Source organism: Adiantum capillus-veneris, chromosome 30 (genome assembly GCF_014529385.1).
Source record: "Adiantum capillus-veneris isolate H3 chromosome 30, ASM1452938v2, whole genome shotgun sequence".
NCBI lineage: Eukaryota > Viridiplantae > Streptophyta > Polypodiopsida > Polypodiales > Pteridaceae > Adiantum > Adiantum capillus-veneris.
Genome location: NC_140960.1, coordinates 54578709 through 54594481, shown reverse-complemented (window position 1 = coordinate 54594481; position 15773 = coordinate 54578709). Strand labels below are relative to the sequence as shown.

Sequence of the window (15773 nt, the reverse complement as noted above, 5' to 3'; positions counted from 1 at the left end):
CAGATTCTTAAGGGAGTCTTTACCTTGTTTGGCGTGCATGCTTTCATTAGTATTCCCCATCTTCGGCTTCACGGACGAAGAGGAAGGAGGAGCAACACGAGTTCTAGTCATAGGAACAGCAGATGGTGGCAGTTTAAACAAAGATTCTTGGCCTTCAGACTGCATATGGCCAAATTTGCCACAACCAAAACAAGCACCTGCAAACTTCCTCCATTTGAGTTTAAATGGCCTTTTGCCTGCCATTGGATCACCAGAGTGAACCGTAATTCTTGACGGCGTTGGTTTATTTGTATCCCACATCACGCAAAATCTACTGGAATTAGTATCCAAGTTTGGGGGGCAAATCACTTTGCCCAATTGCGCAGCGAAAAGAGACAAGAAATGCTTCCAAGTCCGTGGAAATCCGACTATTTCCACCCAAACCGGCACCTGTGCCGTATCAAGCTCTGATAATCTTTAGTAAGCGCCCATGGTAGAACATGTGTCATTTGCATGTTGAAAAACAAAGGCAACATTTCCAACAAACGCGAACGAGCATCCATGTCTTCCAAAAGCACCTCATAAAATCCGCGGGCACCAAAATACACCCTCCGGATTGCTTGTCTTTTCAACAGAAAGTCAACCCATTGACTTACATCTTGTGCCGATGGCATTTTGCCGGGAAAAAACAAAATAACAGCATTCAATGCATACTGTGCAACTGGGTCCATCAACTGCTGAACCGGAATAACCACTTCAGTAGCGGGTTGCTGACCTTCCCAGGCATCCCGAGCATCCGTGAAATCCTCCGACAAACACTCTTTAATGATATTTGCAACATCCATGGAGGAAAGGTCAACCTGTTTCCTACGCTTATATACAGCCTCTTCTACCATGATCAACAAAAGACTTCCCTTTGTACGAAAAAGTGCCGGTTGAGAAAGAGTGGTTCTTGTGACCACGCTCGCTGTTGCTGCACGCTCCCTCCCCCCTTTTTGCGCCATCGCTGCCCCCCCCCCCCCCCCCCCCCCCCCTCTCTCTCACCCTGCGCTGCCTCCAGTCCCCCCAGCGCGCCCCTGCCCCCCTCGCCCTCGCGCTGCCTCCTTCGCCCAGCCTTGTCTGCCACCCTCGCCCTCTGCCGCCCGCGCCCCTAGCTGCCCCCCAAGCCCGCCGTTGCGCCCCATTCCCTCGCCGTCCCCCCACCCCACCACCCCCCCCCTGTCCTCACCGTTCCCCAAGGTCTTCTGCACGTGGCTTTGCAACACTTCTTCTTCGGACAAGTGCTTGGCGTGCTCGGTTGCAGATTTTCTCCACTGTCCGCTTCTTCGACTCAGCAGTAGACACAGATGGAGGCTCCAACTCCACCACAGAGGGACTCACCTGAAGCCCCCTCGCCCGACCCCGCTGAGCCTACCATTCGACTTGCTCTTTCGCTGACAGAGCAAGCGAGCCTTGCCGCAGAGGTAGAGCGCTTGTAGGCGACTTCTGTCATCTGTAAGGTTCTCGGCACCCGTCCTAGCAGAGGAGAGTTGCGAGACCTTCTCCAGGCCCGCCTTCTCATAGAGGTGGGCAAGATCTTGGATGTCCAGATTCTCGAACGGGGGTACTACCAGATTGAGTTCGAAACTTCCGAGATGGCCTCCAAGGTCATAGCTATGAGTCCACTGGCCATCCGAGCATCACACGCCCACTTTCGACAGTGGCGACATCAGGACTGTCGTGGAGACACCTCGTATGGCAGCATCAATAGCTGCCAAGGCGACTGGCATCCCTTCAGTTCGAGTTTTGGTCAGAGATACCCACACGCTCTCGAAGGTCATCCTTCTGCCTCGGGTGAGTGGGGGTTGGTTTAGACAGAGTGTGGAGTACTCGGGTCTCCCGAACCAGTGCTTCATTTGCAGACAGATGGCCACCTAGCGAAGGCCTGTCCACGGAGGAGGCCACGACCTGCACCTCAGTCTCAGGCCCAGCCTGCCAAGGCTGGGCCGCAGCCACAACCAGCGGCACCGTGCACAGATTCAGAGCCACCCTCCGAGCCTGGGGCTCTAGCGGAGGAGGGGTGACAGCAGGCTCGTGGGTCATCGACGCCAGTGGGCAACAGCGACAGCCTGCACTCAGAGTGGCCCTCAGGTGCCTACTCAGCAGCAGTGGGTTCCCACGGGGAACCGCTTTGGTCCTCTTGAGCAGGAGGAGCCCCCTACGCCAGCCTCCACCTCAGCTTCACCCTTGCCAGCCGCCCCCTCCTTCAGATTCCCCCCCCCCCCCCCCCCCCCCCCCCCCCCCCCTCCTCCTCCTCCTCACCTCCCCTCGCCCCGCCCTCCTCCTCGCCCTCCCCCGTTCCCCCCTCTCCCCCCCCCTCCCCCGCCATCCCCCCCCCCGCCCCCCCGCTCTCTCTCCCTCGTCGCCCCACCCCGTCCCCCCCCCCCCCCCCCCCCCCCCCCCCCCCCCCCCCCCCCCCCCCCCCCCCCCCCCCCCCCCCCCCCCCCCCCCTTCCCCCCCCCCCCCCCCCCCCCCCCCCCCCCCCCCCCCCCCCCCCCCCCCCCCCCCCCCCCCCCCCCCCCCCCCAGCTCCTTCTCCCCCTCCTCCTGCTCCAGTATCACAGTCGACTCAGGAGACTGGTCCCTCGCCGGCGGCTAGGAGATCTCTTGGCAGCGCCTTTGCCACGAGTCGCCTAGCGAGAGAGGGTCAGCCCTTCTTGCGGCCCCCTCTGCAGATTCAGACATCTTCCCTTGCAGCTATCCCTCGTGGTCTGACGAGCATTGACCTCCGACGCCGCTGGGATTTCTTCGACTACGTGTTCACTCGCTTCCTCGGCGATTCCGCAGCAGACCACGAGGCAGCCTGCTTCAGGGTCCACGCTTTGTTTCTCGCCGCTAGGAGAACAGAGGCCTTGGACTCAGCAGTTGGTTTCTCCTTCCCCCTCTGTGGTCGGACCGAGACAGAGTGGTCCCTCGACTCAGTGGTGGGATGGTTGCATACACAGGTTCTCGAGTTCTCTCACCACATGGGAGAACTTAGAGTTACAGATTTGCTGCAGACTTTGTGGCCATTGGCCAAGTTTGCGGTGACACCCCCAGACTCAGCAGGATGTAGGCACATTGTGGTGTACTTTTTTGCTGATACGCAGTGTTTGCCTTGCTATGTATACATTCATGAGGACTCCTGGACAGAGGAGGTTGCTTTACGCACGGCTCGCTCTGCTTGGGCTTCGGCTAGGCACTCACTGCAGTCTCGCCTATCTAGAGGACGCTCGGATGTGGATTACTCCCCATCCAGGCCAGCCTCGAAGATAGCCCGTCTTGCTGCTGCGGCAGCATCTGTTCTCTCTCGCTCCCCATGAGGATCGTCTCGTGGAACGTGCAGGGATTAGGTGGGCCCCAGTTTCAGCGACAGCGGGGCCGATTGCATCAGGAGCTTCAGCGTTGCCTTGTGGGAGGAGAGATTGATCTCCTTATGCTTCAGGAGCACCATTTGTCTGAGAGCCGCATTCGGCGATGTGGTCAGATTTTGCGTGGACGTTATGATATCTTTTGGTCAGCTGCTTTTGGACCTGGAGGCATCCAGGGTGGGGTATGTATGACTATTGTGGACTCATTGCAGCAGGCCATTGTGGGCAGAGGGATTATTGTGCCAGGCAGGGCTCAATGGATTACTATGCAGCTTCAGGGTGGCCTTGTGGGCTTCCTGAACATCTATGCGCCCAATGTGGCGAGTGCTCGTGCAGAGTTTTGGTCACAGGTTGACCATTGGTGTGTAGGAGGGGACTTCAACATGTTGGAGGACCCTTCTGACAGGATCGGAGGCAGCCATGCTACTGTGCATGGAGTCGAGTTAGCAGCTTGGGAGAGGTTGTGTATGATTTTGAGGGTCTCGGATACATGGCAACATTCTGGCTTTGTGAGGCCTCCAGAGAGTCTTGCCTTCTCTAGATCGGACCGCAGAGTGGGAGGAGTGAATCTATCGCGGATAGATCGCTTCTACACTAGTGACCACTTCAGTGACTTGGGGGGCTGGTAGGGATATCCTTCTCGGACCATGCACCAGTGATCCTCACAGTGGCAGACAGGCAGAGGAGTGGGAGCACGATGCTTCGCATCCCAGAGCGGGTCTTGTTGGAGTCAGCACTTAGAGAGAGGGTAGAGGCTCTCTGGACAGAGGGCATGGACAGCCAGGCTCTACCTGCAGACAGAGTGGCCTTAGGCCTAGCTCAGCTTAGCCACTTTTTTCTCTAGGAGTCTCTGGCTCGACGGGCTGCAGCGAGAGAGGAGGAGCAGCGTCTCAGACAAGGCATTGCTTCACTACAGAGGATGCAGGAGCAGCATCCAGACAGTCCATGGTTGGAGGAGCAGTTACAACAGGCTCGACAAGAGCTTGCTTGCACAGAGGAGAGGCGCCATGAGTTTGCCTTTCACCGACAGGCATCTCAGTGGACTCAGGTGGGTGACAGAGTGATAGGTGCTTTTTTTGAGACAGTGGGACCTCGGCACTCGCATGCCAAGGTCAATCAATTGAGGAGACCCGATGGGTCAGTTGTTTGTGAGCCCGAGGATATGCGTGCAGTTGCTACTGACTTTTACCGTGAGTTACTGTCGGTTGAGCCCCAGTTAGAGAGACAAGATGCATGCAGGGAGCAGGTTTGGGCACAGATGCCTTGTCTTGTGACTGAGGAGATGCGCCAGAGGCTAGAGATACCTCTTCAGCTTGAGGAGCTGCACACGGCTCTTAGGGCCCTCCCTCGTGGTAGCTGTCCAGGTGAGGATGGGCCGACTCTCAGCTTCTTCTTGGAGTACTGGGACCTGCTTGGCCCAGATCTTTGTAGTGCCTTTCAGTACATTCTGCACACAGGAGTGATGCCGGATAGCATGAGTGAGGGCCTGATTTACCTCATTCCAAAGGAGGGTGGCTCCTTGGATGAGATTCGATAGTGGCGCCCCATCACCATCCTAAACTCAGCCTACAAAATTCTTGCCAAGGCTCTGAGTTTGAGGATTCCGCCACTTTTGGAGAGCCTTATACATGGGACTCAGACAGGTTTTGTCAAGGAACGCAGTATCCTTGACAACATCTTCACCTTCTGGGACGCTTCTGCCCCGGCACGACTCCGTGGGGAGGACCTTGTGATTCTTCTTCTCGATTTTGAGAAGGCATACGACAGAGTTGACTGGGACTTTCTAGAGGGCACGCTACACAGGATGGGCTTCTCAGATGCTTGGATGAGAGGGGTGTGAGCTTTGTACAGACAGGCTCACAGTCAGGTGCTTTTGGCAGGAGGTAGAGGTGAGCGCTTCATGCTCACACGATCGGTCAGACAGGGTTGTCCTCTTGCCCCCTTTCTCTTTCTGTTCTATGCGGAGGCGATGAGCAGATTTTTGGTGTCACAGCAGGTTGGTCTGAGGGGCTTAGCACTCCCTATACGAGGAGATGAGCTTCTGGACGTTGAGTTTGCCGACGACTTGGCCTTGTACTTAGAGGGCCAGGAGGCCAATTTACACAACTGTGAGCAGGCTTTGGAGACTTTCTGCTGTGCATCGGGCACACTGATCAATTGGAGAAAGACAGTGGCTTTCTCGGTTGGCAGTGCTCCTGTGCCAGATTGGATGCCAGGAGAGGGTTTCAGGTGGATTCCTCCAGGGAGTGCAGTTTGGTACTTGGGTTGTCAGGTTGGTTTGGACTTGTCCCCCGAGCAGCAGATTGCTCCTCTTCTCCTGTCCATCAGGAGAAAGCTGTTACATTGGAGCTCAGCACGACTTTCGCTGGCTGGTAGAGTAGTAGTTGCCAACCAGGTGTTGTTGGCGACTATGTGGTACATCACTTCTTGCTGGATCTTCTCGAGTTCTTGTATCAGCCAGGTAGAGAGGCTGATCAGGAACTTCCTTTGGTCAGGTTGTGACACTCAGATTGCCCGAGCCAAGGTGGCTTGGTCGGTCATCACACTTGTTCTCATGGAGGGCTTGGGATCATTGATCCAACACAGCAGAGCAGAGCCCTTCTTGGGAAGTTCGTCGTCAGAGGACTTCTTCCAGGTGAGGAGCCCTGGAAGGAGTTCTTGTTGCAGAGGCTTCGTGCCAGGGTGCCTCAGTCAGGAGGCCCTTGGCAACCTTCGACCATATGGATCTTTACAGAGCTGCGCCGAGTTGGTTTGAGCAGGAGATTGGAGGACCGATTTGCTGTGAGTTTGCTTCGATCTTGGGAGCTCTTACGCCGTGGCCTTGAGTAGAGATAGCCGACGTGCACAGAGGAGCGCCTACGGCAGCCCCTCGTCTGGAACCCCATGGTTAGCACTCAGAGAGGCCACTTGCTTGGGAGTCGGCCTCGTGTTTCTTGGGGTCCCATGGCAGCTGGTCCAGCACGCTCTCTAGGTGATTGGCTAGAGTTCACAGGTTTGTCAGAGGAGGTGCAGGCTATCCAGCTACAGGGCATGAGAGGGGTGCAGAGCATGTGTCAGAACATCTCAGAGTCAGTTCCAGTTGAGTGGCTCATGCCTCTCGAGCCAGTAGCACCCCGGTGGATGGGAGCCTTCACACGAGTGGAGGTTCTCATTTCAGTCAGGGCTTGCTCAGAGACTGTCCCAGCCCTGTTCTTCGAGCTTCAGGGTGGGGGACGATTACAACGAGTTGCAGTAGAGGCCCCGCAGGTAGCGGAGTGCTGTTTCCAGAGGATCCGAGTTGTGGGCATCTGTGGGAGGACTTGCGTCATAGACCCTGACCCAGCAGCTCTTGAGACAGGACACTGGAGGCTATGGGCTTGGGAGTGCCGTCCACTGGCACGAGTACAATGGGATCCTGGTGAGTGTCTTTGGAGGGACCCCTTCTCTTTTGCAGACCGCCCAGTAGTCCCCTTCTTTCAGTACACTGTTCGGCTTGGACGTCATATACTTGCAGCACAGAGAGAGGCCCGCCCCGTTGCAGCACGTCATTGGCAGGAGGAGGGCCTCACAGTCGAGTTCTTGGCAGCTTTTTGGCAGAGGCTGTGGGACTCCAGACAGCCGAGGCGAGTCACCTTGTTTCAGTGGCTGGTTGCACATAGAGCCACAGCAGTAGGGAGCTGGCTTGTGCATAGTGGTCTCTCGGCCACATGTGCAGCTTGTGACCATTTGGTAGAGAGTCAGCGTCACTGTCTTTGGGACTGTCCCTCGGCCCAGCAGGTGTGGCTACGAGTTCTTCGGCTGATGCCTGCTCTCTCCACGGCTCGCCAGTACACTTGGGGGGCAGTGGCTTGGTCCACCCTCACGGGCCCAGCACTTCAGTTTGAGCTATCTTCCACCAGCAGGATGATAGTGATACAGGGGGGGCGACCTACACTCCAGCTTGCTACAGAGCTTACTCCACTGGAGTGGTGTAGTGAGAGAGAGGAGTGGTGGGAGCTCATCAGTGGCCTGACACTTTGGTTCATCTGGCGGGCCCGCTGTTTCCGCATCTTTGAGGCTCGCCTTGTGCCACCAGCAGAGACTGTTCGTGACTTTTGGCTAGAGCTGATCCATACTCTCAGAGGACAGCTTGAGGGACTACATGGCAGCTCCGACCGCATGCGGGAGCGCCGCGAGGCTTTCCTTCGACTCTGGCGCCCTGGGCCTTTCTACACCATAGTCCAGGGGGTGCTCAGATGGCACTACTGTCCACCTGTGTGGCTTTTCCCTCCTCCCATCTCTTGATTTAGCCCCATTGTATATATGCTGTTTTTTCATTGGGAGAGTCTCCCCATCATGCTTGTTGTAGCCCTCTCTTGCAGAGGTGGTTATAGCCCTATGGGCAGTTTTCATTAACTAATAGAAGGATCTTTTTCTCAAAAAAAAAAAAAAAAAGACTTCCCTTTGTACAGACAAAAGTCTACTTCGATAAAAAATCACAACTTGAACTCCACAAGAAAAACACTCAGTTTTTTGTTTTTTATTTTATCAGTCGTTCTCTGTACCAACCTCAGGACTGTACATAAAAGAGGACTCTGCTCTACAGAATTATGAACAAAATGTGTACCGCTAAAGCTTGACATAAAATCTCAGAGACCCAAAACCCCTGCAGAAAATTCACCAGAGCAGAACTCTACGCTACCTAAAACCTGCACACTAAAGATGAAAGACTGCAGCCAGAACAGGGGACATCCAACACTCACAGCTACACACCCTGGGTGACACGCGAAACCTGCACCAGGAACGTGAACAACAGACTGACAGATGGCTGGGAATCTGCAGGTCACGTAGGCGAACAACAGAGGAGAACGCGCGCACAGGCTGAAGAGGGATACTCCACGGCGACTGAAGGCTCTGCAAAGAGCTTGCTGGCGACAGAACTCTTGCGCAGAGGATCGGCAGGGTTTGGGCAACTTTTTCTCTTCAACTCTCTCTGAGCAGAGCTAGCTGCCCCCCCACTAGTGGTTGAGGCACTCACCAGATCTGTCTCCTTCTTACACCGCATGTGGGAACTTCCCAGAGACAGATATGCCCGCCTTGCACTTGAGTCCTCTCGACAGTTAGCCATGCAGGGAGATACAACATGCTGTTATGGGGAGATGACATCATGGTTTCAGGCGCATGGGTTCAACATAGACAGATTGCCCCCCTTCCATTACTCACTGGATGCACCCTCTCTGACTCTTACACAGTCCGAGATCACCAGGCTCATCCGCCAGGACTTGACTCAACTAGATACCAGGAGGACATGGATACAGTCAGTACAGGAGCTGGGCACGAAGATGACTTTCTACAGAGAGCATCTTCTCCAGCTTATGGAGGACGGTTTTGTGACGAGGCCTAGATACATGGACACCCACTTGTCTGATGGGATACGATGTGCTATTGGCCAAATACGCACATCTTCATACTAGTTGCGGATCGAGACTGGGAGATACAATGGAGTACCAGCAGAGGCGTGGACATGCCCCTTGTGTGACATGGAGCCTGAGACAGAGTTGCACTACACATGCCACTGCCCCGTCTACTACGAGATACGAGGCCGCTTCCCCTGCTTGTTCAGAGAGGGTTTTGGACCACTCTCCATAGTCATGCGGTACGAGGATCAGAGATGCGTGGGTTTGTTTTTGCTCGAGCTGCGCAGACACAGAGAGAGCCTGACGAGAGGAGAGGCTAGGCAGTCTCAGAGACAGATCACAGACTTCTTTAGAGCAGACACTGGACACGCGGAAGAGCTACGAGCACAGTAGAGCTCGTCGCCTTGCACCGGAGGCACACTGATCGATCAAGCGACCGAGATGGGGAAAGGATGTCGGTCTATAGCCAAGGCTGATGGTAAGCAGAAAAGGGGAAGAGGGTGAGGGAGGGGGTCAGGGGTTGGTTCTTTTTTTTTTTGTGGGGGGGGGGGGGGGGGGCTGAATATGCAGCCGCAGGGAACTTGCAGGCCTGCGGGCAATGGGCGTGGGAATGATGACCATATGGCTGTAGGCATGGGGTGATGATGGCCGAGTTTCTGCAGTAGAGGCTCAACGTGTGAGCAGATGGCAAAAAGAAAAGCTTTGATCAAGGCATCGGGCTGGATTATGCATGGAGCATAGGGCAAAAGCAATAGTGAGAGATTATGGGCAACGCTCTCGAGTTACATTTCCAGTTGAGGTTGTTCTTATTCCGTAGACTTCAGCTTTTCTACAAAATGCAGCAATTTGCTATTTTTTTGAAGTGATGTAGAGTTTATGTCACCAGGAGGTGTATTTTTCCTGTTGCCTTCCGTAAATAAGTATTAGATATATTTATTTTATTTTTACTTGTTTGTCCCAAAACCCTTGAAAAGGTGCAAGTGGACATTGCATGGCCAGTGTGAAACGGCTGCAGCCAAATGGGTTTCTCACATCGGGGATCTAGGTCGGTTAGACAGGGACTGCCCGGGCCAAATAGCACCGAATTCTGATGAGTATGGAAGCTCGTGTGCGCCAAACTGGAATTTGGGCCACTCGTCAAGTCACTGCAACTTTATAAGTTGAAAGGGGCCAGTAAATTAACCCACATTGTAGATGTTGGTCAAATGGTAGTCTTCAATGATGGTCAGGAGACCGATAGGGACGCCATGGAAGCATCTCCTAAAATTTAGGGAAGTGTTATTTTTGACCGGAAAATGTGTTCGCGTCATTAGCTCTGGAATGACAAGGGGAACATTTTATTGCTCTGCTGCCAAGTCAACTGACGCACCAGTTGAGATATTTTTAGCAGGGAAAGCCCAAACTCGGAAACTGGGCGACGTGTCAGCCTGTGAGCGATTTTGCCACTCTGGGAGGCAAAAACGAGCTGCATATCAACAAAGGGGGCGCCATTTTCAGCCTCAGGTGGATTGTAGTAGGTACAGAAGCTATGGAATGCTTACCTTGCCCTCTATGCACAGTATGGTGACGGGAGTGATGCCCTGCACGCTACATACTGCTCTCTTTCTCCCCTACGTACAGTATGCTATGCCCCACTAGTGGGCTTCTCATTTGACCTATGTACAGTTCTGGGGGTTTATGCGCGTTTGCCAAGGCAAGAGCCTTATGAACAGGAACCAGATTAGCTAATTGCTAATCCCCCACAGGTACGCACAGTTCCATCACGAAAGATTGCGAGTTTGGAGAGTTTTCTCGCGTGAAAACTCGTCCAATTCACAGGGGAACTGTCCCATTGCGTGCGGGAGCCCTTGGGACACGCGTAGGTGTGTTCGCTCCGCTAAAAACGATCCGAAACAGGGAATTACAGCCTGCTGTGTTTTTCTGCAGGTTTAGGGTTTCGCACCTAAACTGCAAGGGAACATCGGGGGAGCCTCGTGAGAGCCTTGGGATGCGTGTACAGGCTTTTTGGCTCCCGGCAGTGAAAAACAGAGAATTACAGCTTGCTGAATTTCTGTGACAGCTCACGAGAAAGCTTCTAGATATCGAGAGAATCCGTCCTAGACAGGTGTTTTTGACCTACAGGGGTTTTTGCGCCGTTATGTTGTCGAAATCCGGTCGAAAACCTGCGTTTTCAGCCCTCGCCAGGTTTGGACAGCCTTGTGAAAGCTTGTGCTAAGTGGTCGGATCGTCTACCTTAATTTGAATAAAGAAATACCGAAAGGGGCGCCAGTCTTTGGGGCCTACAGGGTGTCGGTCTCGTGTGCGCAGTGACATTCTAGTCGCTGGACGCAACTGTGTTCTCTTCCCTTCTCAGTGCTCTGTGTAAAGTTAACAGGTAATTGAAATAGTACCGCCCTCTACGTTGTATAGGCCGGTTATATGGTTCCATCGACGGGATAGTCACTTTTTCTTCAAAAAGTGCAGTGTGGATTGTTGTGGGTGAAAGCAACACAGAGCTTGTCGATATGGCAGAGAAGAGAGACCAAGTACCTGAAGAGGGATCTTCCTCACATGGCACGGAGAAAGTTCCTTCAACTCTTCAAGAAGAGGATAGGTTGTTTAGAACTCAACTGCGTTGTTGCATGGACATGTTTCAGCAGTTGGCTAACAATCCAAGGATGCAGGAATTCTTACAGGCTTCGACACAGGGTTTTCAGTCTCCTACACAGGGGCATGACTGAGCCGTTGCAGGAAAAGGAGATTTTCAATGCGCAGAGGACTCATGATGCTCGAGGGAAAGCCCATGTGGTTGAGCAACTAGCGGTGCCCAATGATCCAAAGCAACTTGCTTTAGCTGGACAGGAACCGTTTGTGAATGGTCAAGGGAGCAATGAACAGGCTATGCGTCAAACCCTTCCATTACCTAATACTTATCCTGGTTATTTTGGAGGTGGTTCAGTGTTTCAAGCTATGGCTGGACCTTCCACAGGTTATATGCCAGGGAATGTGTTCGGGACAATGCAAACGGCATGGGTAACCCTATGTACGCGAACATGGGTGTCCAACTAGGTTTTCAGGGTGCCTATGGTCAGTTTCGAGTGCTTGGAACACAATTTGGTATGGCTGGTTTTTCGCAGCCATACGGACAAAATGCAGATATGACAGGGAAAACAGTTGATGCGAGTGCTGGAATGAACACTCATGGAGCACCACTGTTACAGGCACCTGTTTATGATAATGTGGCTCCTTTGAGTCAGCCTAAGGATTACAAGGAAGGTGGGCAGGGAGTGAAGTTTGAAACTTTCAGAGGAACTGAGGACCAATTAAAGGCTTTGACCTTTATACAACAGTTCGATGCAGCTTATGCTGGAGGCAACTTCACGGAATCTTCAAAGATACGCAAGGCTGCCACTTTCTTGAAAGGGAATGCGCTTCAATGGTGGACCGCATTGTTGAACCAAGGTCAAGCCCCAACAACGTGGGTCCAATTCAAACACTTTTTGCGCCTGCATGGTTGACGAACACTTTTGAAGTGGATGTGATGACAAAATGGCACGAGTTGAATGCTAATAAGTGTGTGAACTTGGAAGAGTACAATAAAAAGTTTTGGGCCGCGCTGTTGCCAGTCACCTCTTACAGGTTTGTGCCTTTGTCAGAACAAATTGAGAAGTACTGTTGCGGATTGCCCAAGAAAATCAGGGACTACTGCACAAAGACGACTGTCATGAATATGTTTCAATTGATAGAGAATGCAAGAGTGGCCAGCAATCTGTCGAAGGGAGATTCCGATGGATTTAATAGCCACAAGAAAGGGGCCCAGGGCAAACAGTTCTCAGCCAAGGGCAATGTTGCAGCAAAGCCTTCTGAGTCTCCTGCAAAGAAGCCCTCCACTGAAGAAGGTGATATGTCCAAGAAGCAGTCTAAGTCTTCTTCGGGACGAGGACAAGGACAAAAGAGGCATTTTTCTGGCAAAACTTTTGAAGAACGTAGTGGCTGGTGCGTTGTCACGAAAGCCCCAAATTTCAGCAGTGTCAATTCCGTACCATTGTGAACTAGACGAAATGAAGACACAATATGCTGAAGATTCAGATTTTGCAAGGATCTATGACTAGCTTGTTGATGGGAAACATCATGAGCACTATATGCTTAAGAATGACTTTCTCATGATACATGGAAAGTTATGCGTTACTAAACAATTACGGCCAAAAATTTTGATGGAAAGTCATGCTTCCACCTTATGCTGGGCATCGTGGAATTGATGTGACAGTGAAAGGGGTTGAGGCATTCTTCTATTGGCCAGCTTTGCGTCAAGATGTTGACACATTTGTAAGATCATGCTTAGTATGCCAAAAAGTCAAATTTGACAGACAAAAGCAACCGGGATTGTTGCAGCCATTGCCGATCCCTGATAGGCCATGGGAAAGCATAGCAATGGACTTTATCTTTGATCTTCCAAGGACGCAAACAGGAAATGATGGGATTTGGACTATCATTTGTAGGTTCAGTAAGCACGCCCATTTCATTCCTGTGAGGAAGTAGATAAAGCCAGAACACATGGTCAAGATATTCATGAGCAATATCTTTAAATATCACGGGATGCCTCAGTCAATTGTCAGTGACAGGGATCCACGTATGACGAGTCTTTTCTGGAAGGCATTGTTTGAGAACATGGGTACTTCGCTAAAGTTCTCTTCTTCGTTTCATCCGCAAACTGATGGACAGTCAGAAGAGGCAAATTCTACTGTTTTGGACCTGCTCAAATGTTATGTGTCAGAGCACAAGGCAACTTGGGAACACCATCTTCCATTGGTTGAATATGCTTACAATAACACTGTGCATACGTCAACAGTTAAGGCACCATTTGAGATAGTGGAAGGAGGGAAGAAAGTCCCGCCCATTTTGCAGATTAAGGATAAGATTTTTGAGGTAGACAAGTATGTGCAAGATATGGATGAAACATACAGGCAGATAAAGATTGCTCTTGAGAAGACTCAAGCTAGGCAAAAGAAAGCTGCTGATCGTCACCGTCGTGAACTTGTATTTTCACTTGGTGATTGGGTGCTTTTGCGCTTTGAAAAGGCCAGGTTAAGGAAAAGGAAAGGCAAGGAACGCTTGTTTCCTAAGCTCAGTATGCGATATTATGGTCCTTTTTGGATTTTAGAAAAGATCAGCGATGTAGCTTACAGGTTAAACCTACCAGAAGGCTGGAAAATACATAATGCTTTTCATGTTAGCCTTCTAAGACCCTTTGTTGGTGATATGCCAGAGAATATGCTTGATGAGGAACAACCCGAAGTGGAAGAATTGGATGAAATCCTTGTTCCTGAACAGATATTGGCACATAAAGAAAGAAAGGTTAGAGGAAAGGTTGCAAGACGCTATTTGGTAAAGTTCAAGAACTATCCATCATTAGATGCCAAATGGATGGAAGAGTCTGAATTGCTTGATTCACCTCAGCTATTGCAATTGTATCTTGAAGCCTTTCAAATGGAACCCACAGTGACTTGATGCAGCCTTTTTGGAGCAAGTCAAGAGCATGGTTCATGATGCTCAAGAGAGTAGTTAAGCAATCGTATCTACTCTTTCCATACAGAATTTAGCTAGAGAAGTTTGTGCTCAAGAGTACACTAGAAGACTTCTATGCTTGATATATGTGTCATAGCCAGGTTGGTGGGATTGTTTAATCGTCCAACGCTACATTTCCGGAAGCATGTATATCTTGGATTCCCATCATAGAATATATGTGATATGAGGAGATATCTGCATGTATTATTGGCATGCAAGCGAGGTCGCTTGCAGTATTTCAAGGGTGGGGTGTGTCACCAGGAGGTGTATTTTTCCTGTTGCCTTCCGTAAATAAGTATTAGATATATTTATTTTATTTTTACTTGTTTGTCCCAAAACCCTTGAAAAGGTGCAAGTGGACATTGCATGGCCAGTGTGAAACGGCTGCAGCCAAATGGGTTTCTCACATCGGGGATCTAGGTCGGTTAGACAGGGACTGCCCGGGCCAAATAGCACCGAATTCTGATGAGTATGGAAGCTCGTGTGCGCCAAACTGGAATTTGGGCCACTCGTCAAGTCACTGCAACTTTATAAGTTGAAAGGGGCCAGTAAATTAACCCACATTGTAGATGTTGGTCAAATGGTAGTCTTCAATGATGGTCAGGAGACCGATAGGGACGCCATGGAAGCATCTCCTAAAATTTAGGGAAGTGTTATTTTTGACCGGAAAATGTGTTCGCGTCATTAGCTCTGGAATGACAAGGGGAACATTTTATTGCTCTGCTGCCAAGTCAACTGACGCACCAGTTGAGATATTTTTAGCAGGGAAAGCCCAAACTCGGAAACTGGGCGACGTGTCAGCCTGTGAGCGATTCTGCCACTCTGGGAGGCAAAAACGAGCTGCATATCAACAAAGGGGGCGCCATTTTCAGCCTCAGGTGGATTGTAGTAGGTACAGAAGCTATGGAATGCTTACCTTGCCCTCTATGCACAGTATGGTGACGGGAGTGATGCCCTGCACGCTACATACTGCTCTCTTTCTCCCCTACGTACAGTATGTTATGCCCCACTAGTGGGCTTCTCATTTGACCTATGTACAGTTCTGGGGGTTTATGCGCGTTTGCCAAGGCAAGAGCCTTATGAACAGGAACCGGATTAGCTAATTGCTAATCCCCCACAGGTACGCACAGTTCCATCACGAAAGATTGCGAGTTTGGAGAGTTTTCTCGCGTGAAAACTCGTCCAATTCACAGGGGAACTATCCCATTGCGTGCGGGAGCCCTTGGGACACGCGTAGGTGTGTTCGCTCCGCTAAAAACGATCCGAAACAGGGAATTACAGCCTGCTGTGTTTTTCTGCAGGTTTAGGGTTTCGCACCTAAACTGCAAGGGAACATCGAGGGAGCCTCGTGAGAGCCTTGGGATGCGTGTACAGGCTTTTTGGCTCCCGGCAGTGAAAAACAGAGAATTACAGCCTGCTGAATTTCTGTGACAGCTCACGAGAAAGCTTCTAGATATCGAGAGAATCCATCCTAGACAGGTGTTTTT

At 51.6% G+C, this 15773-nt stretch overlaps 1 protein-coding gene across 2 annotated transcripts in view; it reads left to right on the top strand.

Moving 5' to 3' along the window:
- Nucleotides 1-15773, top strand: part of NUP155 (nucleoporin 155) — a 118542-nt gene that overhangs the window by 87192 nt on the left and 15577 nt on the right. The gene's annotated exons all lie outside the window — the stretch shown is intronic.